This window comes from Trachemys scripta, chromosome 3 (genome assembly GCF_013100865.1).
Source record: "Trachemys scripta elegans isolate TJP31775 chromosome 3, CAS_Tse_1.0, whole genome shotgun sequence".
Taxonomy (NCBI): domain Eukaryota; kingdom Metazoa; phylum Chordata; order Testudines; family Emydidae; genus Trachemys; species Trachemys scripta.
The window spans coordinates 136,417,181-136,443,002 of NC_048300.1; the positions used below are offsets into that span (position 1 = coordinate 136,417,181).

Here is a 25,822-nt window from a genome sequence, read left to right on the forward strand (position 1 = left end):
AAAAAACGATCGCGCATCCTACAGGTGTAACTATTGCATTTCTACATGCAACATACAGGATTTGGCTACAACACACTTTTATTGTATCCTCCCACCTTCTCTCTTGTTTCCACTTCAACCACATTGGCATCAAGGATACAGATAGAATTATGGTCTCGTATAGGTGCCAGCTTCAGACCACGGTGATGCTAGAAATAATCCAGAGACAATGCACTGTAGAGAATGCATCCTTTTGTAAAGTACTCCAGGGAGATTATTTGTGAGTCAGATCTTCCCCAGCATTCCCACTCATTCACAAAAGTACTCTCTCTACTGCCTCCTTTATTGACATGCTCACTTTGTTTCTCATAATTTAACCACAAAGTATATTTAAATAAATTTGCCCCTGAAAATTTTTTCCATCTCCAAATTCATCTGGTGTTACACATATTGTAATTGGATTTTCCTGGACATGTCCGGCTTTTTGGTCCTCAAATCCCCATCTGGGGGGAAATTCCAAAAAGCCGGACATGTCTGGGAAAATAGGGAGGGGTCGTGGGGCTTGGATCCAGGCTGGAGCCACCGGCGCCGGCGGTGCTCGGCCGCCGGCCGGCACCGCTAGCCTGGGGCCAGTGCTGGAGCCGGTGCCCCAGGGCCCGATCCGAGCTGGAGTCGCCGGGGCCAGAGCCGCTCTGCCAGTGCCCTGGGGCCGGAGCCGCTCGGCTGGGGCTGGTGCCCGTGCCCCGGGGCCCGAGCCGAGCTGGAGCCGCTGGGGCCGGGGCGAGCCGGAGCTGCTCGGACAGGGCCAGCACGCTCAGCCGGAACCAGGGCCGGTGCCCCGGGGCCCGAGCCGAGCCGGACCAGAGCCGCCCGGTGCCCGTGCCCCAAGCCGAACTGGAGCTGCCAGGGCCAGGGCGTGCGCGCTCGGCCGGAACCGGGGCTGGCACCCCAGGGCCCAAGCCGGGCAGGAGCTGCCGGAGCCGCTCGGCCGGGGCCAGTGCCCGTGCCCCGGGGCCTGAGCCGAGCAGGAGCCACCGGGGCGGGCCGGGGCCAGCGCGCTCGGCTGGAACCAGGGCTGGTTCCCCGGGGCCCGAGCCGAGCTGGAGCTGCCGGGGCCGGACTGGGGCGTGCCTCCTCGCACCCCCCCATACCCCAGCCCCAGCTTCAGCTTACCTGCTGCCTGCCTGTTTCAGGCTTCCCGCGAACATTTGATTCGCGGGAAGCAGGGGAGGGGGAGGAGCAGGGGGGCAGAGTGTTCAGGGGAGGGGTGGAGTTGGGGCAGGGACTTTGGGAAAGGGGCAGAGTTGGGGTGGGGGTGGGGCCACTTGGAGTGTCCTCTTTTTGTTATTTTAAAATATGGTAACCCTAACTGGCACAGCAGTTAGATAGCCAAAAATCAAGTATATTCAGGACCCCTAATTCAAATTCAAAACTCACAAAATCCATAGGGCTATTTAGAGCCAATACTAGGTGTAGTGTGGATTTCAAATCATTTTGTTTTTAGGTTATGAGGGAGGATGATGATGATCCAATTAACTGAAAAGCATGTCTCTTACAAAGAGCAAAGATAGAGTAGTAATAATGCAAGCTACTGAAATAGAAACCACCAGTCTCTAAGCGTATGGCTAACTTTCTGTCAGGCACCTAACACATCCACATAAACATAATTTACACGCCTTATAATCAACAGTCTTAATACTCAAAACCAGATTCCACTGCATTTCCCTAATGCTGGGGAGAGTCCACAGCCAAATGGGTAACCCAGGGCCCTATTGCAAGACAAAATATGCCAGTTTTCATTAATATCACAAACTAATATCTAGGGTCAAAGTCCTGTAAATTTTATTATTCATAAGCCAGAAACTGCTTCTTAGGTAGAACACCTTTTACAAAATTATTGTTTATAGAAGTCCAATTGGGGACGGGGATGGTGGTGCACATAGGTAAGACAGCTCCACACCTCAAGGAAATTATAGTCTATCTTGAACAGACACAGTACAAACCAGGAAGGGATTGGGCATTTAGCTGGTCAGCCAAGATTGGGAAAAGGTGACAATTGGGAGGGGGAAAAAATAGTGGGGACAGCAAAGGGACCTAGATGGGGCATAGGAAGAAATTAAATGTGGCAAGGGGCTGTGTTCGGAAATTACTTAAAGCTGAAGACAAAGAACACTGGATGCGGAAAGGAAGAGGAAGACAGTGAAGTGATGAGAGGAGTGGGAATAAAGTTGGGGTCAGTAGAGGAAGATTACAGCGGCAGCATTTTTTGGATAGACTTGAGAGGTAAAAGGCAAAAAAGCCAGAAAGTGGGAGGTTACAGCAGTCAAGACAAGAGATAACTTAGGCGTGGTTTAGGGTTTTAGGTTGTTGAAATGAAGGAGGGATTGATTTTAGCAATATCAAGAAGTGAGATGGTGGAGGAGTATCCACAGTGAATCAATTGAAAGGCAGGTAGACATGCAAGATTAGACGGAGTTTGAGAGGTCAGAAGTGAAGCGGTACAGTAGATTTGCAAGATGTCATCATAAAGGTGGTAGCACAAACTGTGGGAGCAGCTGTTTTTAGCAAGGGCTGAGCATACAGAAAAGTGCAGTGGGGAAACCTACCTATCCCCATGGAGTCTGGGTAACTAAAGATGGAACTCTGAAAGTCACTTAGAAAAAGAGGAAGATGTTGAGCCACCAGAGAAGATACTAAAACAGGGGTGGGCAAACTTTTTGGCCTGAGGGCCACATCTGGATGGGGAAATTGCATATAGGGCTGGGGCGGGGGGTTGGGGTGTGGGATGGATGCGGCAGGGTGCTCAGGGCAGGGGGTTGGGGTGCAGGAGGGGGCTCAGGGCAGGGGGTTGGGGTGCGGGGTGCAGGAGGGGGTCGGGCTCGGGCCAGGCGCTGGATGCTTGGATGGCCCCGGGGCCAGCGGCAACGGCCAGTGCCGCTGACCCACAGGGGCTGCCAGAGCAGCAGCCAGTCGGGGGCAGTCAGCCTCCACCGCTGGAGCAGGGGCCAGCTGTTGGCCCCAGTGGCCTCCCCGGGCAGCAGCACCCTGGAATCCCTGGCAGCAGCGCCCCAAGGACCAAGGAGTAGCTAAGGTTTAGTCAGGGGTATTTATAGTAAAAGTCATGGACAGGTCATGGGCAGTAAATTTTTGTTTACTGCCTGTTACCTGTCTATGACTTTTACTAAAAATACCCATGACTAAATCTTAGCCTTACATAAGCCATATTAAAAAAGCCATGAAACGCAATGGTTGTAATAAATAGGTTGGTCTATAAGATCTATCAAATTTATATCTTACCCCCAAGTATTTGCTTTTCAAAGCTTAAATAAGATGAACCAGCCAGAGCTGTAGCTGTATTGTTAATAACATGTCATTGATGCTTCCATGTTCCTTCATTACTATTTCTCCTCATTCCCTGTCCTTCATGACCACCTATTTGCTTGCTTGTTAGAACATGTTAGATTCCCCCTCAGTTTTACAGTCACTTATTTGTTCGTATCCTTACTTCTAATTTGGCTGCTCATCTTAAAATATCTATGGCCAAACAGTTTATTTTTGCTCCTTTCATAAAAATCAGTGACATCAGTGAGATTTTGAGAGCTTTACAGTAAATCTCTGAGGAAGGCACAATGCGAACATTTTCCCGACAGGAGATTTACAAAAGATTTACAAAGAAATTCCATGTAGGCATTATGCAAGTTTTAACCACACAATTAGAAGCCATAGAAATGTTCACAAACACTCAAATGATTTGTGGCTTAGCAGACGCTTAGCACCATCATTTAATGCAAAGGATCTCATGTTAGTTACCCTACTAGCAAGTAAAACCCTAGAGACTGTACTCACTTTTGGTCTTAGGGTTTTTTTCCCCCAATCTTGCTCTCTTTTCTGATTACTGCAGTGAATTCTTTCTTGGAGACACCATTAGCCTTCTCAGCTTGTCATGCTCTGTGATTCTGAAGTGATTTACAGTTATAGCACTGCTGCTATAATGCATTTTCCTTCTTGCCTCTTCCACTGATTGAATCACATATAAAAGCATATTAAGGAATGGATCCAGCCATCAATTTTTATGTCTTTCTCATGTGCTATTTACGTCTCCTAAAGTCATCCTCTCATCTTCCTCCTTTTCAGAAATGTATTGACTTATGAGCTGCATTCCCATGTTTGGACCCTTTATATTTCCTTATCTGTGGATTACTCACAATTCAGAAAAGCATGTTTGATATAAATAAAGCTTGGATGATCAAGAGACTAACTTTTCCTCTCTCCTTGTTTTGTTGAGAGGCAAAAGAAGCAGATGGTGAGAAAGGGAAGGGGAACACCCCTCTTATTACTTACTCTGACAAATGATCCTTTCCCAGGGCAACAGATACGTGGAAACTCCACCTCAACAAAGCCCCCCAGCTGGGAGTTACTGCACTGGGGCAGGGAGACATCAGTACATGCCCCTCCCAATAATATTTAACTGTCCACCTTGCACATCTAGTGTCTCCTCTTTAAAATGTTCACATATGCTGTAAATAGAAAGACAACAACTGCCTAAGTGCTACAGTAAAACCCATTATATGCTATGTTCTCACTCTTAAATTGTCCACAAAGAATTCTGCAATGTGGTTTGTGCTTCATACCAATTCCCTGGTGTCAGTGAGCAGGCTCCAAACAGTGCTTCCTCATTAAAGCACCAGAACCCAGGAGTCCTGACTTCCAGTAACATGCTCTTACCACTAGACTCAGGATCAATATCCACCCTCCCCTTTTGCTCTCCTTAGGCCTCTGGTGAATGCTGAAGCATGAGACAATTCAAACTTATTGCATCACAAACTAAAGAAAGTATATGAGAACTTATTTTGGTTTTACATATTTTACATTCAGATTCATCCTCGCTGCATCATTGTGCCTAATATCAGAATACTTATCTTGGGCAGGTCAGCAAAGCAATACCCACTTCTTGCATCCCTCGAAGAAAGCCTGCCAGATGTGATGACCACAGATCCAGTAATAACATGGCTCCACAGACCACTCAGTTCTGAGAACAGTCCTCCCCCCCGCCAACCCTCTCGTCACTGGAGCATCAAAGATGACAGTCCTACTAACATCATGAATTAGTATTTCAGACCCATAGCAATGACTCAGTGCTATGAATCTTGACAAGGTCTGATACTGATGTCCAGCAATGTCCACAGATTTTAGCAAATGCATGACTCAGCCAGTGAGGAATATGCCTAAGGACATTTTTGTATCTGGAAGTGAACAAAACAAGGTGTATGGTTGCTCGGTGACAAAGTCAGAAAGCTCTTTGGATTCAATTTCTATCCTACATAGCCCAAAGAATTGACAAAAATGTAGGTTTCTGTATAGGCCCTCCTCTGTGATCATTACTAGACTAGTTGCTCAGTAACGTTACTACACAAAGACTCAAGTAGCAAAAGGCATAAGAATGATTATTTTAAGAAAATAGGCCAAATAAGTTTGGAAATTTGGGGAAACATTAAATCTCAGGGATGTTCAAAGACCTGAAGGGAGCTGGTGATGACATAATTCCATACAGACAGCTCACTACCGTGGCACTTCCAGGACATATTGTAAAGGTAAACCATTGCTTGATTAATGCTCTTCTAATGTCACCCTGGGGAAGAAGCATCTTTTAGTGTCAATACTATTCATAAGAAAATGACAAAAATCACAGGATTTCCTTGCTTTACATTCAGTAGATTATTAAAATGTTTCCAAAGGAATCAACGTATATAAACCCATCAACTATATAAACCCCACAAACACTAAATAAAACAACAAAATAGAAAGGATATAACACCTGACAACAGGTCATTAATAACAGCGGTCAAGTTAAGTTAGTGTCTAGATAAAAGAAAAATTGCATCGCTAACAAGGAATTTCCATCGTGCCCATCACCATGATATCAAGGCACATATACTATAAATAAAGAATCACAATTTTTTTTCTACAATTGACAAACTCCATTCCTCACCTGCCCACCAAAAATGTTGCCAAGTCTTTCAAGAAAAACACCCATCACAACTTCTTACTGTACAGTATAATGAACAAAAAAGGGAGGATTTTAATGCTGCTTTACGTGGAAATCACTACATAACCCAAATTATGGACTCACTACTGACACTTCCATAATAAAGACCATGCATTTTGCAGAAATATTTTACACTATTAATATTTAATAACCATAATTAGCTCTTAAATGGCACTTTACATGCTCGTATTGCAATTCTCTTCTTTTAATCCAATCACTTGCAATGCAGCATGTTTCCTTTCCTACTAATATGCACATCAGCACATTAAAATCTGTACAAAGTTCTCGCTACTCTTTCTCTCAACGTAAATCATTTGATCGTATTTTGAACAAAGGGTGCAACATAAATAATAGTTTTGCATTCCGCATATTTATCTGCTACAAAGAATCTGATTTTTCCCCAGCAGCTGACTCATTGGCTGTTCGTTCACTCCCCGGCTCCTGGATGCAGGTATAGCTTTTCAGAGGTGCCAACTTTCTAATTTCCCCAGGGGGTACTCCACCCCTGCTCCGCCCCAACCGCCACCCCACAACACCCTTTCCCCCAAGGCCCCACCTCTGCCCTGCCCCCTCCCACAAGTGTGCCCTGCCGTTGCTCTGTCCCCTCGCCCCCAGCATAGCTGATCCGTGGCAAGCAGGAGGAGCTGGGAGGGAGGGGAGGAGCTGATCAGCAGGGTCCACTGGCTGGCGGGAGGCACTGGGGAAAGGAGAAGGAGCTGATCGGTGCAGCCACTAGTAGGTGCTGATCACCCACTGTTTTTTTTCCAGTGGGTGCTCCAGTCCCAGAGCACTCACGGAGCCGGTGCCTATGTAGCTTTTATTTCTTTCTAACAATCATTAAACTATTGATATTTTAAGGATTCTCCAGGATGTCACATCTTTTCTTCCTTTAGCTGCTCTTTTCAGATTCTCAAATGTCTCCAATACAAACTGATCACAAATGTGTTTTGCAAAAAGACAATACTCTTTCCAAAGGAGGACTTGGTCAACAAAAAGTACTATAATGGAAAAATCAAAGTGTAGCAGTGCTATCTAGAAAAAGGCAAAGTGATATGAATTATGGGGCAATATACACTTGGTTCATATTTTTCTTCACAAATATATATATTAATAAAATTTATTTGCAGCACACTTTTTACATTGGTGAACATTTTTAAACTAAAAAAGAAGGTGACTAATAAAAATGATTACTCTGGAAAACTAGAGTATTGATCTTATGGCTATTTTCCTCTATTGTATAAAGTCCACATTTTGAAATGTTACTGTGTTGAACAGGATTCCTGTTCTTTATATATACACTGGATTTGGTATTCGTTTTCTTAAGAGTCTAGGACAATCTGGAACACCTTGAGATTATTTTTGTTTTTATTAATTCTTATTACTTACTTTGGTTGCCAGTCAGTCAGTCTTCCAAAGAGAATCTGCATGACAAGTGCTAACGACTCTTGTTAGGGAAAGTAAATTAGACAGATTTGTGGTACCCTTCTCTCACATCTGACAATTGCTTGCTTCTATATCAACAGTTAGCCATGCCAGCCACAAACACGAGGAACCAGCTAGGACAGCTTCTCCTGCTGCAAACTGAACTCTTCATCAAATAAGGTGCTGTCATCCTCGCACCACTGTCAGCTTGGTTCAATTTAAACTCATCTGACTGACAGTTCTCAAATCTCACCTTGTTACCACCCCCCAAAAAATTGTGAAGTGGTGTCAGCCAAGTCTAAACTTTTAAACAGAGGCGGAGACGCATTCAGATGGGATTATATGAGGATCAAGATTGCAATTTAAACTCATCACTGAAATGCCATTGATCATCTTCTACAAACAGCTGCTTCCTCCACCTCCCCCCCACCACCACACACACAATGTATTTTTTTTTTTACCAACCTGAAGCCCTGACTTACACTTACATAGATTTTTCCCAAGGGTAATGAAACATACTCCACACTGATTCAAGAGCATATTTGTTTATAAATGCTCTGACTGCTGTGCTGCACCTTCCATAATATTCAACATTATTATTATTTTATATGTAGCATTCGTCAGGTTATCTTCTTACTATAATTAAGTTTCAAAACCTTATTGTTCCCCTCAGCTCCTTTAAAACACACACACCAGCACAAACACACCCACGTTCTTCAAAGACTGTCTATAAAAGCAAGCTTACCTCTCAGTGAGCATTTTCCAGCCAAACAATACTAATATAACAAAACAAAAATCTGTTGTTTAATACAAAACAGTACATGTGTGTAAACACACGTGTGGGACGCTTGGGTGTTCATCTGCATATTAACAGCCAGAATGTCTTTCCAGCTCACTGCTATTTTACAGAAGTGCTGGGGTCTGAGCCCTGGGAACTGACCCAGACATTTGGTCGTGCTTGAGTGAGAACAAAGTTCTTTGTGCTTTGCATGCATGCAGAAATTCAAGCACAGTGGGATTACTAGATGTTGAGAAATCTCCCTTACTGCCATCATCTTCTGCATTAGATTCAGCTATTGCAAAATTAGGACCTTATCCAACTGCCACTGAAGTCAATGGCAAAACTCCCACAGAATTTAATGGGAGCATGATTGGGCCTACATTTTAAAATCCTTTCCAAAATTCATTTCTCTTCCTCTTGCGCCTGCTATTTTGCCCCTGCTTTGTTATTCACAGATTCTTCTCCATGGCAAATTCTCTCATTTGAGTTCTTTGCTTTGCTTTCATTCAGATGACAAAAATGGTTCTAAATGAATGAGTTTTATTTCTGGATAAAGTCTGGTTTTGGGAGTGGATAGTGTGTTGGATTAAGGCAATGCTGATATCAACCTTTCACCTTCAGGAGGCTGTGTTCCATTGTCAAAGTGAAAATGAGCATGTGGTCTTATTCTCTTCTCACTCACTAGTGGACAACTACCCCCATTGAAAAGCTACTGTACAAGTTGATGCAACTCTCCACCTTCTGCAGCCTGCACTTAAGAGAGGCCCAGGACAGAAACAGAGGAATGCTGCAGGTCAGGACTGAGGAGCACTGAGAGATATGTGGGGAAGCTTGCAAAGCAGTGGTCTGCGCCAGCACTATCAATCTTTCATTTTCAAAAGGCCTATGTTTAGTCAACGGTAAAGAAAAAAATAGTCAATTTTGTGAAAATTTTAAAAAGTAATGCTATACTGGAAAAGATCCGGAGAGAAATATGATCATAGATGTGTAGATTTTAAGGTCAGAAGGGACCATTATGATAATCTAGTCTAACTTCTTATATAATACATACCATAGAAACTCAACCAGTAAACCCAACATTAAGACCATAATTTCTGGTTGAATGAGAACAGATGTGCATCGGTGCAGCATCAGGAGACATCTGACTGTCAGAACAGGAAGAAAGGCTATATCTGAATTCACCAACTTTGAAAGAACTTCCCAATGCCAAAAATAGCACTGATTACATCTCCCTGCCACTGATATTCTCCAGATACTATCAGTATCTTGTAAATGGTGGTGGGACAGCCCCAAGAATCCAGCCAAAATTAACATCCTTCGATTTCACATAGAGATGCAATGAATGGGCTAGACCAGCTTAGCGATCCAGTAGTAATTCATTGAACAAACATGAACATCCGAGCTGGTGATTCTAGCCTGGTTCTTTGATGCTAGATCAGGTGGAGGTAGAAGTATTGCTGAGGCAATGCTCACAAGTCCTAGGAAGTGGGCAGATGATTTGCTTTACTGCATCAGCAATTCCTGCCAGTATTTTCTCAGGGAAATAGGGGTGTTAATATTTATATTAGTACAGTGTCCAAAATGTGCTAGGCACTGTATAAAGAAAGTAGCAAGAATCTAAGAATTCTGAAGGGAGCTCTGCCTGTATCCTAAGAATTGCAGTAGGTTACATAGGCTCTGAGTTGTATATGTAAACAAGGTGTCAAGAAACATACTGGAAGGACACAACTGCATCTCATCAGAGAAAAGTTGTTTCACACTAAGGACAGGAATATGTGTAGAGAGAGAAAATTCGTGATTTTTTTCATTGGTACTCTTTCCTGGGACTAAAGACATTTCTTGAATGATGTTTGCTCAGTGACCCAGACTGCTCTCAGGATTGGTCACATTTGTCAGACGATCAACTTTAGATGAGAATACCCCTAACCGGTTGTAAACTAGTGGCTGAAATTCAGAGGGGGCAGTGTCTCTAATATATTTTAGAAGTGGACAGTTTTGCATTAGGTGTGGCTCATGGTATTATATAAAAAGAAAGTGCCGAAATACACTTCTAGTACTTCCAGAAGTGATAGTACCAGAAGTGCCAGAACACTGTTACAGTTCCCAAAAGAGAGCCGGAATGGTGTTCTGGAGCATTCCGGCATGACTCAAGCCCTGATCAAGCCAACATTTCCAATGGTGTCACACTGTATGATGTCATGATCAAGAGAAAGCACAAACATTCAGCAAACTGCCACACCTTGGGAAATTCTGAAATGAGAGAGCAAAAAACGAATGTGTGTCAGTGTGGAAAGTGTATATACACTTTTCTGTCCAAAGCAGCAGTTATAACATTATATTAGAAGTCAGTGTAATAATAATTCTCACTGATGGAACTGGATGTGCTGATTCTCCCTCACCTTCACTTTTCACTGAGCAGCTGTCTGTCACCCCTGAACAGAAAAATTGTGTAGATAATTCAAATGATCTGCTGTTTTATGGCCCCATTAGATGTTCATTGACTTCAATAGATTTTGGATTAGGCCCCTAAGCAGTACGTGACCTACTGGCAAGTGAACTAAAACCTTCTCTGAATTGATCCTAATATACCAACACCCAACCCTCATTTCTGGAAACATTAATGAATACATTACATTATACAGTTCATGTGATGTGCAGTGTCTTGGATTATACTGTAGGAGGGAATACTGTAGGAATACTGGATGGCTCAGGGGGTTTGCTCATCTGTTACAGAATCATTCATCACATGTTCAAGTCCAGGCAAGGTTAATAGCAATCCAAAATTATCACCTCACCGCTGTGTAGGGTCCTATGCCAAAAGAATTGAAGGTCTCCATTCAGCTCCTAGTAAAGAAGTGCCCATAAGTCAAAATACAGTACAACATACATTAATTGATACCCTCATAAGTAGTTTCAGCAGACAATCAAAGAAGCCAGCCTTGAGGCTAGACTAGTTTATCACCCTTACCTGTTGCCCTGTGGGTCAGGGCTGAGATACATTGGCATGGAAATGAGGTTGATAAAGGATCTGTAGGTTGCAATGCTGTCCCGTAGACAATCACTACATTCACTTAATTCTTTTCCCTAAAATAACACATAAGATCATGACTACCCTTGATGTGTTTATGTTGTGTACCATACATAGTAAATACATTAACACAAAGCATTAAGAGGTGATGTAAACAACATGATGCCCATTCCATTGCAATCTATCTGTACCAAAATTACGTTTAAGTAACACCTCTGTTATAAATGTTAATTGGAAATCATTACTATCTGTAGTCCTCTCATTACATTTTCCAAAGAAATTCTAAATCCTTAGGTCTTAATCAATCTTTTATGAAAATAGCATGATAAATTCTTCTTATTGTCTTTTTTCTTAGACTTGTATCTTCGATCTGTAAATCCATGTATCCCCTTTACCTTGTGATGTTCACCTCAGATCATGCAGAGCCTGAGGCAAAATTCACAATGCTTGAGAAGTACTATCTTAACTGCGTTTCCTGGATTTCTAACTTTTTATATTTTTGATTAGATTGTCTGAGAGGTAATATTCCTGCAAATCATTGATACATGCCTGCAACTTTAACTTCAACTTTATTAAGTTTGTGTGTGGGAATATAGGTATACATTAAGTGAGGTGACATTAACAGTAATACTGCCAAAAATAAAACTTCTGCTCTTCTGTGATTTGACTTTCATTGTGACTGTGGCAAGTTATCTGTCATGTCTTTGTGACAAGCTATAATATGATCCTTTTGGCTTGTCATTCACTGCTACTACACTATTACTCACCAAACAGAAGATTTCCTAAAAATAATATTTCAGAATTGTGGATGGGTTATTCTATAATTATCTAACGTCTTAGGAGGGTTTACTGATGGTAAAAGGTGTTTACAGTCATTAATAATCCTTGTGATGTTTTCTCCCTCTGATTGCCAGTCATTTTATTATCTCTTTCTAATTTAGGCCTTTCCAGTGGAATGTTAGTAGTTACTGAATCTATAGACAATGGAAAACACTGGGAGCTGTCTACACAGATTATATTAATGTCTTACCTTGGGCAGATGCTCATTATTCATTAGTACATATTGGAGGCTCAGAATCAGGGATGTACCGGTGTAAACTGGATTGGGGGCTTATTTCGCTGACAGACACTCCTGCTGCTGGGGGCTACACTCTAAGCACATTCTTCAAATCTGCACCATAAAGCAAATTACATTTTCCATCTAATTTTTTATTTTCAAAGCAATTCTCTACTCTGCTAACCTCAGGATGAGGTATCTCAAGCACTATTTCTTTTGGTGTTGCTGCTCTTCACTCTAACACATGCAACTGTCCAGCCAGTACTAAAGAAATCTGCATTTATCATTAGTGTCCCAGTACTGTCAACCTGAAGCATTCAAAAATCATAAGTCAGGCCCTAAAAACATGAGACTGGCTTAAAAATCAAGAGATATTGGAAAAAATAAATTTGGGGTTATTTCTATTTGCCCTCTGGTTTGAGCCTTCAAGTTGCACTTGCTTAATGTTTTCAAGTTTTTCTCCACCACCAGGAGGACTTGAAACTTACTTTCTTTTTTAAATGAAAGCTGAAATTATCATACAATGACTTTCATTCCAGGAGCTGGGGCATTCAGAATAAACATCAAACATTGTGATACTTACAATACATTCACAAGAGCTGGCAACATTGAATTCTTGCAAATTACCACCCAGTTTCTAACCTTCCTTTCCTCAGCAAACTAACTTGAGAAGATATACAAGAACTGTCTGCCATGCTATCTCCCCACCTGCCAACATCCTGAATGCTTCCCAGTCATTCCATTGCACATATCTAGCACTTGCTGCTATATTGGATGGCCTCCTGTCCTTCAACAACATTACACCCATCCTCATCCTACAGGACTCAGTCTCAGCATTTGATACTGTACACACTCCTGCCCTGCTTCCAAGAGGCTGCAGGAGTGAATGGCAATGTGTTGCAATAGCTTGGTCGTTCCTTGATGACTAAAATGAAAAAATTCTTACAGGCAGTTCATCCACGACCAGGCCTTCACTTGCATCCTGCATGGTTCAAATCTCTCTCCCTCCCCATTCAATATTTACATGAAGCCACTGGGAGAAATTAGGGAGACATGACAGGCTGATGTGCCAGCCAGAAGCATGTGAATGATACCCAGCTCTACGCTCCCCTTTTATCCAACATTAACAGCAGCCTCCCCCAGCTTTCCAAATGCCTGGCAAAAGGCCAGCACTTGGTTGGAGGGCAGGTGAAGCTGAACTCCGACAAAACTGGGGTGATGCTGGTAAGAAAAAGAAAGTGTTTTGAAAAGCTCACCTTCACTATTACAGGTCCCACCAGAAGGCATCTGCCCTCAGACTGTTAGACCAGTTCACAGCCGTGGGGGTCATTTTAGATTTCGCACTGCACTTAGACACTCAAATAGCAATGGTGGCAAAGAACACCCATTTCCACTTGTGGCTGACTAGAAGACTACCCCTGATTCTTTCAGGCACAGATTGGCCATGGTGGTCCAGTAGTTCGTTACCTCCAGGCTCAACTACTGTTCCTTAGAACGAGGAATGAAATTCAATGTCTTGAGGAAACTACAGCTAGTCCATAATGCAGTGGCTCATCCACTCACTAATACAGGCTACTGGGAACACATCATCAAAATCCACTGCTCCCTACACTAGCTACCCATTGAACACAGAATCCAGTTCAAGACTACAGTATTGATTTTCAAAGTCCTGCATGGTATTGACCTTGGTTATCCAAGAGATTGCCTCTCTTTCTGTTTTGATCACCTCATATGACAGCTTCACTCCACTAGAAAATTAAGCTTTCAACAAAAGAGGGGAAGACTCGTATCCTCAGGAGACAGAACTTTTAGATTAGCTGGGCCAAGACTCTTGAACTCGCTTCCTGATGAAATATCACAATGTGGTCTGCATACAGAATTACATGAACTCTCTCAAACACATCAGCATTTCTCAGACTATGCACATTGTGTGCGTATATAGGCGTGCATGCACACACATACACCCTACCAATAACCTTTAAACTTGTTATTGTCGGTTGGGCTGGAAAAAGGAGATCTTTCTGTATCCAAGTTCATTTTTCACAGAAGGCATTCAGAAACCAGCATGATGGGACACCTTATAAAAATGAAGAAAACTAAAGATAGATAACAAATGCTTAATATTAAAATCTTGTCAAATATTTTGACTGCTATATGTATTTTACTCTGCCATTATTCCTGGCTGCCTATTGTTTTTTTGTATTAAGTTCCTAAATTAAGAGTCACCCTACAGAAGAGTCTTTTAAATACAGTAATTTTTTGCATATTTAAATTACTAAGGCAAAATAATATCATGGCAAAAAAATGATTGCCATGTCAACTATCAGCCATATAACAGGAACCAAGTCCTAGTTTTCTTTTCAACACAGTAATAAAAACATAAGTACATTTATTTTACATTTCACGGACATCATCCTTCCAAAACAGAGTAAGATTTATTAACTCTTTTCTGTCCTGGATATATGAAGAATGCCCATGCCCATCAAGTAAGAGAATGGCTCTGGTAAAGACTTTTTCCTTTACTTCACTGAATATTTCATACTCTTCAAGAAAAAGGCTTTATATGTTGGTCCAAATCTAACCACCACAAAATGTGTTCTCATTTTTTTTCCCTCCAATGTCCATGAAATGATCAGATACAATTGTTATTTGGAGAATCAAATCTAACCATGAAGAAAATCTGCCATTCCATGCAGAACTAAAGAGCACGGCTCTCCCAGAATTTTAAATATCCTAGACTTCTAGAGAAAGGAGTTTTATGTATGGAATCACACTGAACCCCACAAGATCTCAGATTGTGGACATTTCACAGTCCAAAATAACAATTTTAAAAATATGTTTGGGGGGGCGATACTTTTTAACTCCCCACCACTATATAACAGCAGCATCAGTGTAACACCATTGCAATGTCATTTTTAGAAACATCACCTCTCAGAAGCCATATGTACATAAAGTCAGAAACATGACATTCTTCCACACTCCTGAGTGCAAATATGTAATACTACTACTTTACAATTATAATACATAGTGCTTGTAGCTCAAAACCCTCAAAATTTGAAAGGAATGAGTATGCCTCATGTAGAGGTCCTGTCCAACCTAAGCATGGACATCCCCATTAGAAAGGGTACTATAACCCATTCAGTAGAAGTATAGTTTCATTTTTAGCAACAGTGAGTGGGGGTTAGGAAATTTTATTGGTGAATAGCATACTTTTTTTGAAGCTAGAAAGTCCTGCATAGACGAGACTATGGATCAAAGCTCTTGATCAACTTTTAGACAATTTGAAGAAAGGATCACAACACTTAATAAGCCACAGACAGCAAGGCAAAAGTTGGCATGCCTGCTACCCCTTCTCCCCTCATCTCTCTGCAATAAACTATAATTTATGAGGACACATCTTTCTTAAATCAAAAACTTGTACCTGACTGGCTCCCATTACCACTTCCCAGCCACAGCCTTCATTGATCATATCTCCCCCTCCATTTTGTACCCCGATTTAAGTACACAAGCCTGCTTCAAATGCAAAACACGTGTAGCTAGCAGGCCTATCCACTACAATGCACTCACCATCTGAGTAGTCAGGATTCTTAATGGGGGCTGTGATGCTCTGTACCTCGGGGGAACACCCAGCACCCCCATATTCATCCTTGTAAAATGATTGTGTGGTATTCAGTGCAAAGGTTTGTCATGTTGGGTGTCTTCGGAAGGCTCATGATGCACTGAGCAATGTTGTTGTTACAGTAATGTTATAGGTTATAATTTCATGTATATAGTTATGAGGCTGAAAAGGTATCCTCATGGCTTAAAGCAAGCCCAGGCAAAAACTCTCCAAGAGCAGAGTGGCAGTTCACACCTCATCAGGTCATGTATGGGACAAACCCAGCCCATCTTCACAGGAACAAAGGATACTGGCCTAGGCAACAACAAAGGATCTGTTGGACTCTCGAGTGAGTCACCCCCCTTCCTTTGGTCAGTTTGGGACTGCGATGAGGTAATGCTCGCCTGACTCTGAAGGGGGGTCGGGCAAAGCCAAGAGGGAAGGAAGGACAGGATAAAAGGGAGAGACGTTTGGCATGCTCTCTCTCTCTTCCACCTCCATCTATAGACATCACCACCAAGCGACTGAAGCGCTGATCAAAGGGGAGAGCCTGGCTGAAGGGCAACCAGCCAGCCTGTGGTAAGAAGCATCTAAGTTTGTAAGGGCACTGAAAGTGTTAAGATCAGCTTAGAATGTGTTTTTCTTTTATTTCATTTGTCTAAATCTGACTTGTTATGCTTTGACTTATAATCACTTAAAATTTATCTTTGTAGTTAATACATTTGTTTGTTTATTCTACCTGAAGCAGTGCGTTTGGTTTGAAGTGTCAAGAGTCAGAGACTCCCCTTGGGATAACAAACCTGGTACATATCAATTTCTTTGTTAAACTGATGAACTCATATAAGCTTGCAGCATCCAGCGGGCATAACTGGACACTGCAAGATGGAGGTTCCTAGGGTTGTGTTTGGGACCGGAGATATTGGCTAATGTCATTCGGTTGCACAATCCAAGGAGCAGCTTACATGCTAGAGGCTGTGCATGAACAGCCCGGGAGTGGGGGTTCTTACAGCAGAGCAGGGTAAGGCTGGCTCCCAGAGGCTAGGACTGGAGTGATCAGGCAGATCACCAGTCCAGATAACAGCAGAGGGGAACATCACAAGGGCATATCTAGGGTTGCAAACTTTCTAATTCCAGAAAACTGAACATCCTTGCCCTGCCTACTGTCCTGCTCCTTCCCTGAGGCCCCGCCCCAGCCTGAGGCCCTGCCTCCATTCACTCCATCGCTTGCTCTCCCCCACCCTTTCTCACGTGCTCATTTTCACTGCAAGGCCCAGACAGGCATATTTATTGTTTTGACAGATGTATTATGCGAAGTTCAGGTTTTATTTATTACAGGACGCTAGAGCTGGAAGCAAAATAGTCAAAAATAGTAATTTAAAAAAAAATTAAATTTCAAAAAGGTTTTCATGATTCTTTCCCTCCCCTCTTCCCATTTTTCATAACCAGCTTCATGTTTTTTGTTCACTAAAGTTATTGTAATTTTATGTGTGGAATTAGGAACACACATTATCACAGCTGCAATGGATCCATTAAAGGCCCACTCCTGAAGCCCAAATACAAATCCATAGAGCACAACCACAGAACGGCACACCTGTCCAGATACCTATAAAAATAAATCTGTAGACACTGACTCTCACACCTACATGCAGATACACATGTGGATTCATGTGTACACATCTAGCATGCACTAACACATATACTTCCACATTATTTATTATTACAATTGTTGTTTAGTGCTTAGAGACCCCAACTAAGATCAGGGCTCCAGGGTGGTAGATGCTGGACATACAGATAAAAAGAGAGTCTGCAACAAAGAGTTTATAATGTAGCTAGACAATGGTGGGGAGAAATGTATGATACATTGGCTCTTCTGCAATTACTAGTCAACAGCATTCACTTTTTAAGAAATAATAAATTTCTTTTAGAGTTCCCTTCTCTTTTAAAAACTTGTTATGAAATAAATACACACATATTTTATGTTATCAATTTTTTTCTGTGCAAGCCAGAAAAAGGAATAGAAGTCAAAGAGTTAGACTGCAAATTTTATTCACACAGGTATACACACATGCGGCAATACACGCACCTCCCTACACAAAAACACAGTCGCTTACACACATGCAATGCATGCATGCACACACTTGCCTACACAGAGGCACTTTTTCATACACTTTTCCAGGGGCTGCCTAAATCACCCAGCTGGGAAGGGAGGAGGGTGGGCTGGAAGGGAAAATATAGGGGGTGGGATGGAGGAGAGAGGATGGGGAGGAAAAGAGACCAAGGACGAGAGCAGGGTGGGGGCGAGAGGGGGAAGTGAAGGAGAGAGAGGAGGGGGTATGGGGGGGTATATGGGGTGGATGGGGATGCAGAGGCAGAAGGCTACAGGTGCATGAGGATGTGGGGGGCACAGGGGTGTATAGGGACATAATGGGAGTGCAGCAGTGCATGGAGGTGAATGGGGTGCAGGGCTGTGGGGAGTGAGGGACATGGGGCTGGCGGCTCTGGGAGGTGGAGAGGATGAGTGGGAAAGCGTTGTAAGGGGTACAGGGCTGGGATGGGTAGGTGTGGGGGTAGGATGGGGCTAAGGGAGGGTTGGGACAGGGAGGGATGCAGTGACGGGGGATGGGGGGCGTGGGCGTTGGGATGGGGAGGGATGCAATGATGGGGGATGGGGGCAGGACAGGGAGGGATGCAGTGATGGGGGTGGGGGTGTTGGGACGGGGAGGGTTGCAATGACAGGGGGAAGGGGGTGCGGGTCGGGGAGGGATGCGGGATCGGGCTTCAGGGGGGGGTTGGGATGGGGAAGAAGGCAATGATGGGGGGATGGGGAGGGATGCAGTGATGGGGGATTGTGGTGGGTCGGGGGTTGAGATGGGGAGGGATGAAGTGATGGGAGGATGGGGGTGCAGCCCCATTCCCAGCACTTGGGAGACTGGGATACACATACCTCCAACTCCTGGGTGCCGGCGATGGGGCGACAGACCACGGTTTGCTGCAGGGCATGCCCCACAGCTGGAGCCCAGCCACACGAACAGTGCGAGGAGAAGAGGACCAGGCAGCAGCAGGAAAAGCACATGCCACGCGACCTCCAAAAATTTGTTGTGCAACTTAGATAATAAAATACTGATCTCAGCTTCCAAGACTCACACATACTCCTCAGCAGAGGCTTCACTAATGTTTCTAGTCTCAACCTTACTCATTATATTTGCATTCCCCTTGCCCATTTTCCCCAAAAAGTTTACAATGAAGATGGCATTTACCTTTCCCTAAACACCTTCAAACAATAAACAGCTGGTGGATGAAAAAAAAACAAAAGAAAATACAGATAAAACAAAACTAGTAGGTATTCCACAGCTCATTCTGTAGCTAATGCCCTGTACTATCAGCAATAAATCAATTTCTAGCCTGACAAGTCTTCTAGATCTTTAAAAAAAAAAAAACCCAACCCTATTCCTCCAAGTCTTAAATGAAATGAAGTGTGCAGGTTTACATACTGCTTTAAAAGAAAACAGTTTCCAAGGAAATACAGTCCAACAGTGTCTTTTATATGCCAGGACTAAGCAAATTAAGTAGTATGGCATTAGCAAACTTTGGACTCAAAGTGGTTTACAGCTTCTTGTAACATATGTATACACACACACGCACACACGCAGAATATGCCACGACTGATAGGAACCTTCTCCAGGCTTTGATTGTTCTCACTAAAAATACTCTACTTCTACCCATAGGAGAGCAGCATCTATTAGGGAAACTATGCTGACAGAAAGTGATCATTTATATTTGTTACTTTTGCATACTGCTGTGACTGTTTTCAGTGGTCCAAAACCTCCCATTTCCTTTACCATGAATGCTGATACACCCATCAAAACTTAATATTCAGCTAGACTCCTAATTGGATCAGCATAAATAATATGTTATTTAAAGAGTTGCTTTTCTAGGAACAGTACTTCTTTTTGGCAGGGTGGATAAAAATCAGTGATTTTTAAAAAAAAAAAATTATTTAAATCAAATTTTTTTGATAAAATGCTTTTTGAGGAGAAAACCTATCTAAAGATCATTTTAATTAAGATACATTATAGCTCAAAGATATCTCATCATGGAATAGCGATTATAAATTCTTATCCTATAGTATGAGACAATATATTCATGTAATGTTTAAGAAAAGTTTTGTAAATTAATTCCAATAGTGCATGGAGTAGGAATCCAATCTTATGGGGTTCCAGGGGCTTCTGTATAGATTATTTAGGTCAGGGGTCGGCAATCTTTCAAAAGTGGTGTGCCAAGTCTTCATTTATTCACTTTAATTTAAGGTTTCGCGTGCCAGTTTATACATGTTAACGTTTTTAGAAGGTCTTACTATAAGTCTATATTATATAACTAAACTATGGTTGTATGTAAAGTAAATAAGGTTTTAAAAATGTTTAAGAAGCTTCATTTAAAATTAAATTGAAATGCAGAGCCCCCCAGACTGGTGGCCAGGACCCAGGCAGTGTGAGTGCCACTGAAAATCAGCTTGCGTGCCACCTTTGACACGCATGCCATAGGTTGCCTACCCCTGATTTAGGTTAATCTTTCTATCTACCAATGGGACTCAGTGCTCATTCTAGAACAGTGGTTCCCAAACTGGGGTTCGTGAACCTCTGGGGATTCGCGAAATGTTACAGGGGGTTCTCAGGGAAAAAATTCCCTAATGGTGGACAGAGCTGTCCCTAGGAACCCTGGGCAGCACATGGCCAGCAGCCCGGAGCCCCTGGACTTCCAAGAATTAAGCAGATCAAAGCAAGCCTATCTATCACAGTGAGGAGATTTAAACTTCAAGACTCCTTATAAGAAATGGAAAGGGAAGTGGATATTTTTTGCTGTTTTTAACATTAAATAGGCAGCTAGTATTGTTTTTAAAGTTATTATGAAGAACAAGTTTAGGCTTCGTTGTAACATGCGTTGTTTGTTTGCCTGGATTGCTCAAGACCTGAATGCTTGTGTAGGAGGAACTCTTTGAGTTGGCGTCTTAAATACCTTCATGCTGTTTCACATCGGATACTCCTTGATGAAACATAGGAGTCTTGTCTTATAACAGGCTTATTCAAATTGATACAAGCTACGAAAGTGAGATCTTGGAAGAGTGTTGCTGTTTTCATAATGTAATAAAAATACTGTAATGATTAATAATTAATAATAGTGTGTAATAAGCATGTCATAAAAACAAATTTCCAAGATCACTGCTTTTATAATTTATACTCAAATTGCTGGAAATATTCAATTTTAGGAGGGGGTTCATGAGACTTGACATTTTAGTGAAAGGGGTTCACAGGTTGTTAAAGTTTGGGAACCACTGGTCTAGAAGATAGCATCAGAGATGCTTAGTTTTGCAGTTCTCAAACTCTGGATTTGTGTCTCCAGAGATAACAGCAAAAATGTTTTAAAATAAATAAATAATATATAGAGGTGAGAAATAACAGACCTCAACCCTATTGTCCCTTACCTCTCTCTAAAAGTGCAAAGTTTCAAAAAGTTCAATGAATAGAAGATTGTTGGGGGCGGAATAGATCTGGACAAGAAGAAAAGTCAAGATAAATGTGAGAAGGGAGGGACAGGCAGTAGAAACAAAAGTGAAACTGTTTGAGCAGCATATTTCAGAAGTCTTGAGGTCTTTCTGAGTGTAGTCTTCATTGATTTGAGAACTACCATACCATTCTCTCACTAGAAGGGAAAACATATAATGGCAGCAGGCTGTAAAAGAGACCTAGTTTGGGAATATTTTAATGAAGTTCCTCTACCTGTGGGAAAGATAGGCATGCAAAATGCAAACAGTGCAACAAAGAAATGCAAGGTCTGGTTTCCTGAATGAAACAACATCATGAGAAGTGTTCCTTCTCAGGAGGAAGCTGCCTTGAAAATGATGAAAGGAACATGTCTGAACATGCAGGATCTTCAGGTTGGTAAACTTTTTTATTTCATACTTCTTTCTTAAGGACTGCCTGTCTTCCTTCTGAACTATTCTTGAATTCTCATGCTTGAGCAAAAAATATAGTTGTTTCTCTATGGTATTATCATTTTAGATGCAGTTGTGATAAAAAATAAATAGCTGAAATAGGCAGATCTTCCTACAGGCAGTATGGTAATAATAATTAAATAACTGCATTGACTTATTTTGTTTAGGCGAATCCATCCTCAACATACAGGATTCTGAAAACTATCCACCTTCAAGATCACCATCATTTTCTATAGTTTCAGAGATATCTGCCAGTGATAGTGTTTCAGTCACATCATGTATGTCCCATAGCCACAGTATATCACCTGTACCCTGTTTCCCCGAAAATAAGACATCCTCCGAAAATAAGGCCTACTTACAGTTTTGCCTCTCGTTGTAATATAAGGCATCCCCCCGATAATAAGACCTCCCCGATAATAAGGCATCCACCGATAATAAGGCATTTTTCATTTCTGAAAAATAAGACATCCCCTGAAAATAAGACCTAGCGCATCTTTGGGAGCAAAAATTAATATAAGACACTGTCTTATTTTCGGGGAAACAGGGTAGCAAAAAGAAAAAAAATCTCCATCATCCAGAAACAACCATAGATAAGTTTGTGATAAGAACCAGCAGATTACAAAAACAAGTAATTGATGAAAAAATTGCCCAGTTTGTTTATGCAACAAACTCTCCTTTCCTTATGATTGAGAACCCACACTTCATTAACATGGTTCAGTCATTAAGACCAGGATACAGTCCACCCAACAGAGCAAATGTCACAGGCAAATTGCTGGATAAAGTGTATGAAAGAGAAATTGAGCAGTGTGCAAATGGTCTAGAGAGTAAAATTGTTAACCTGAGTCTTGATGGGTGAAGCAGTGTCCACAGTGATCCTGTTGTATGTGCTTGTGTGACAACAGAAGAAGGGAATGTCTTCCTTACAGAAACAATTGATACAACAGGAAATACACACACAGCAGAATACTTACAAGAAGTAGCAGTAAAACCTATAACAAACTGTGAACAAAAATTCAAATGTCTAATATGCAGTTTGGTCACAGACAATGCTGCAAATGGATCCAAGATGAGGGAAGAAATTATTTAGAAGAGAGTCCAAAGCTAATAACATATGCTTGCAGTGCTCATTTGATGCACCTCCTAGCTAAAGACTCCAGTTTTCCAGAAATAAAGGCTAATGTTGAAATTGCAAAATACTTCCGTAACAACCACTTTGCAGCAGCTGCTCTGAAAAAAGTGGGAGGAACCAAGCTAACTCTCCCACATGACATGTGAGGGAACTCACTAGTGGACTGGTTTGAGCACTAGATCAAGAACTGGCCTAATCTGATGACAGTTTGTGAACAAAATCGTGAAAAAATAGATGGCACTGTCACAGCCAAAGTTCTCAACATCAGGCTCAAGAGAAATGTTGAACACATGCTGAGTACCCTGAAGCCTATTTCTGTAGCCTTGAACAAAATGCAGGGAAATAGCTGTTTTATTGCTGATGCTGTTGAAATTTGGAAGGAAGTGAGTGAGATCTTAAAAAGAGAAATATGCAATGACAGAGTTAAATTACAAGCATTTTAAAAATGAATGGGACAAGCACTATTTCCAGCTCATTTTCTTGCAAATATTCTCAATACTCGGTACCAGGGTCAAACCTTAACTGCTAAAGAAGAGGAGTTGGCTAGGACATGGACATCCAGCAATATTTTCTTCCTTTGGACTAATTCATTCCAAATTGAGAAATCATTTGGGACCTGAAAGAGCAGGAAAGCTTGTTTTTCTTTTCCAGATTATGAACAAACAGGAAAATGAAGATGAAGACAACTGAGTTAACTGCAGAAGCCAATATTTTAAGTTTCTCATGTTGACCTGGCTGACATAGTCGATTTAATTTTTTTTTAATATTTCATTTAACTATTTGTTAAAAGCAATTTTAACAAAAACAAATCTGATTTAAAAAAACTTGAACGTTTAACTAAATTCAAAAATTCATATGCTTGTTTTGTTAAAATATTATATGTTTGTTGTTGAAGAAAAAAATCCAGAATACAGAACATTGTTGTTTTTGTTAAATAAAACAATTTAAATGTCTGTCTGGTGATATTCTCCTCCTAATACAGCATGGCAAGAAAATCCTCCAAATATTAATGATTAACCTGCTGAATTGGAGATAGTTCACCTCCGAATGACTTCATAAATAACTGCTTCGATTACCTTTGGTAAATGAAATAACCAAACACTCATTCATTTTCTGATATAGCTGTAAAACTAATCTGAAAAGTTTTCAAAATAAATCACTGTTTAAAAATGTATAGTGTGTACCTTCTCAAAATGAAACCTACATCTATCTCTGAGTTGCGAAGAATATGTATTAAGGTTATGACAACCAACAAGAATGCATTTTTATGTAGAAATCCAAGATTAAATCGAGTCTTCCTGACTAGTGAGTTTGATTTTATTTAAATCAATTCCACCGTGCTTTTTGGAATTTGTTTTAGCGTTTGTTCATTGTATTTTTTTGAGAAGGAAAATCACAAAGCAAAAGATTCTAGTAACTGATTTCATCCTCTTCCACTCTCATGTAATAAGCTAGGAAAATTAATTTCATTTAATAAAAGGAACATCACAATTTTTCATTGTTGATATGGATTCAGTTGAGGGAATTGAGACATTCATTTGCATTAATATTAGTTAGAGGCAACTTTGTGACCACAACTTGCTGGGTCATACTGCCCTGTCCTTTTAGATTTAAATCCCTGTTTTACAAAAAAGATTAGAATATTTCAAATATTTTATTAGAAGAAACATGTACAAAATTGGTCAACCATATTAATTTATAGCAAGATCTGCAAACACTACCAACTGTAGTGATAATTACCATCAGTAATACACTAATTTCAGTGCCCACAGTGGTTAATACCATACTTGGGATTAAGTGTCTGGAGGATTTGGCCCCAGTTTGTAAGTACAGTACAGTACGGATCAGTCAATATACACAAAACAAATGACCAAGAACTCATACACATCATTTGTTTCATCAACCTTTTATGTAAAATCTGCCACTATGGGCTTAATATGGTCTGCTCCCAACAAGATCACAAATTAATGGCACAGTCTTTCTACTTGTGCCTCATTTTTTGAGTAGCTGTTACCCTTAAAGGGTTCAATTGGAGAAGTCATGTGCTATTGTTTTTAATGGCCAGACATGCTCTAGAAGAGCTCCTGGCCAACTGAATAATTAGCTCTTGTCCTTTAAAAACACCACCACAAGTATGTTCAATTCATCCCTTCATCTCTTCTTAGCTACACAATATTTTTCAAAAATCAGTCAAAATCCTGTTATTTAAATAATTAACATAGAATGTTATGCAACTTGCCTGAATAAATGACATTTTATTACTAAAAGACTAAGATTTTGACCAAGAGGAAATACCTTTCAAAATATTTTAATTGCACAATTTATTTTTCATATAAAATCTTTGCTTCTGGGACTATTGTATCATCATATCAGCGCTGGTCTACTAGCAATTATCGCAAGTACTGCAATAATGAATTTATGGCTATGATGCCCTGCCCACATGCAGGATTTTTCCATAGCAATGTTAATTTGTCTCCAACATTTGACACAATGTGACGAGGGCCACCTGGATAATATTTAGTAGAAAGGACCCACCTACATTTCAAAGTTTCTTGGGGCTGCACCACCATTCAAATGTTCACCTTTCCTGAACCCCGCTGTTGGAAAAATAGATATTTGAGCTTAGGTGCAAAGTTTTCTTTGCTTGTGCCAATAAGCAAGGGAGAGACAGCATCAGTCTTATTCCATACAGCCTTGTGGTCATTACTGGGAAGGCTGAGAAGGATTAACAAGGGACAAACTTTAAGTTCTATCCTGATTAATCCATGATCACAAGGAAATGCGTGTGGCCTA

The 25,822-nt window shown here is 41.3% G+C and overlaps 1 protein-coding gene across 7 annotated transcripts in view; it reads right to left on the reverse strand.

The window, feature by feature from the left end:
• Nucleotides 1-25,822, reverse strand: part of ANKRD6 (ankyrin repeat domain 6) — a 160,826-nt gene that overhangs the window by 50,310 nt on the left and 84,694 nt on the right. The window contains exons 1-2 of one of the 7 annotated variants that reach the window (XM_034766040.1): nt 12,287-12,404; nt 11,197-11,312 (exon numbers count right to left, since the gene is read on the reverse strand). The exons of 5 other annotated variants lie outside the window; for them this stretch is intronic. The gene's annotated coding sequence lies outside the window, so the exon portion shown is untranslated. Of the gene's footprint in view, nt 1-3,825; nt 4,048-11,196; nt 11,313-12,286; nt 12,405-25,822 lie in introns of those variants that run through there. One more of the 7 variants, XM_034766042.1, reaches the window with a different exon arrangement.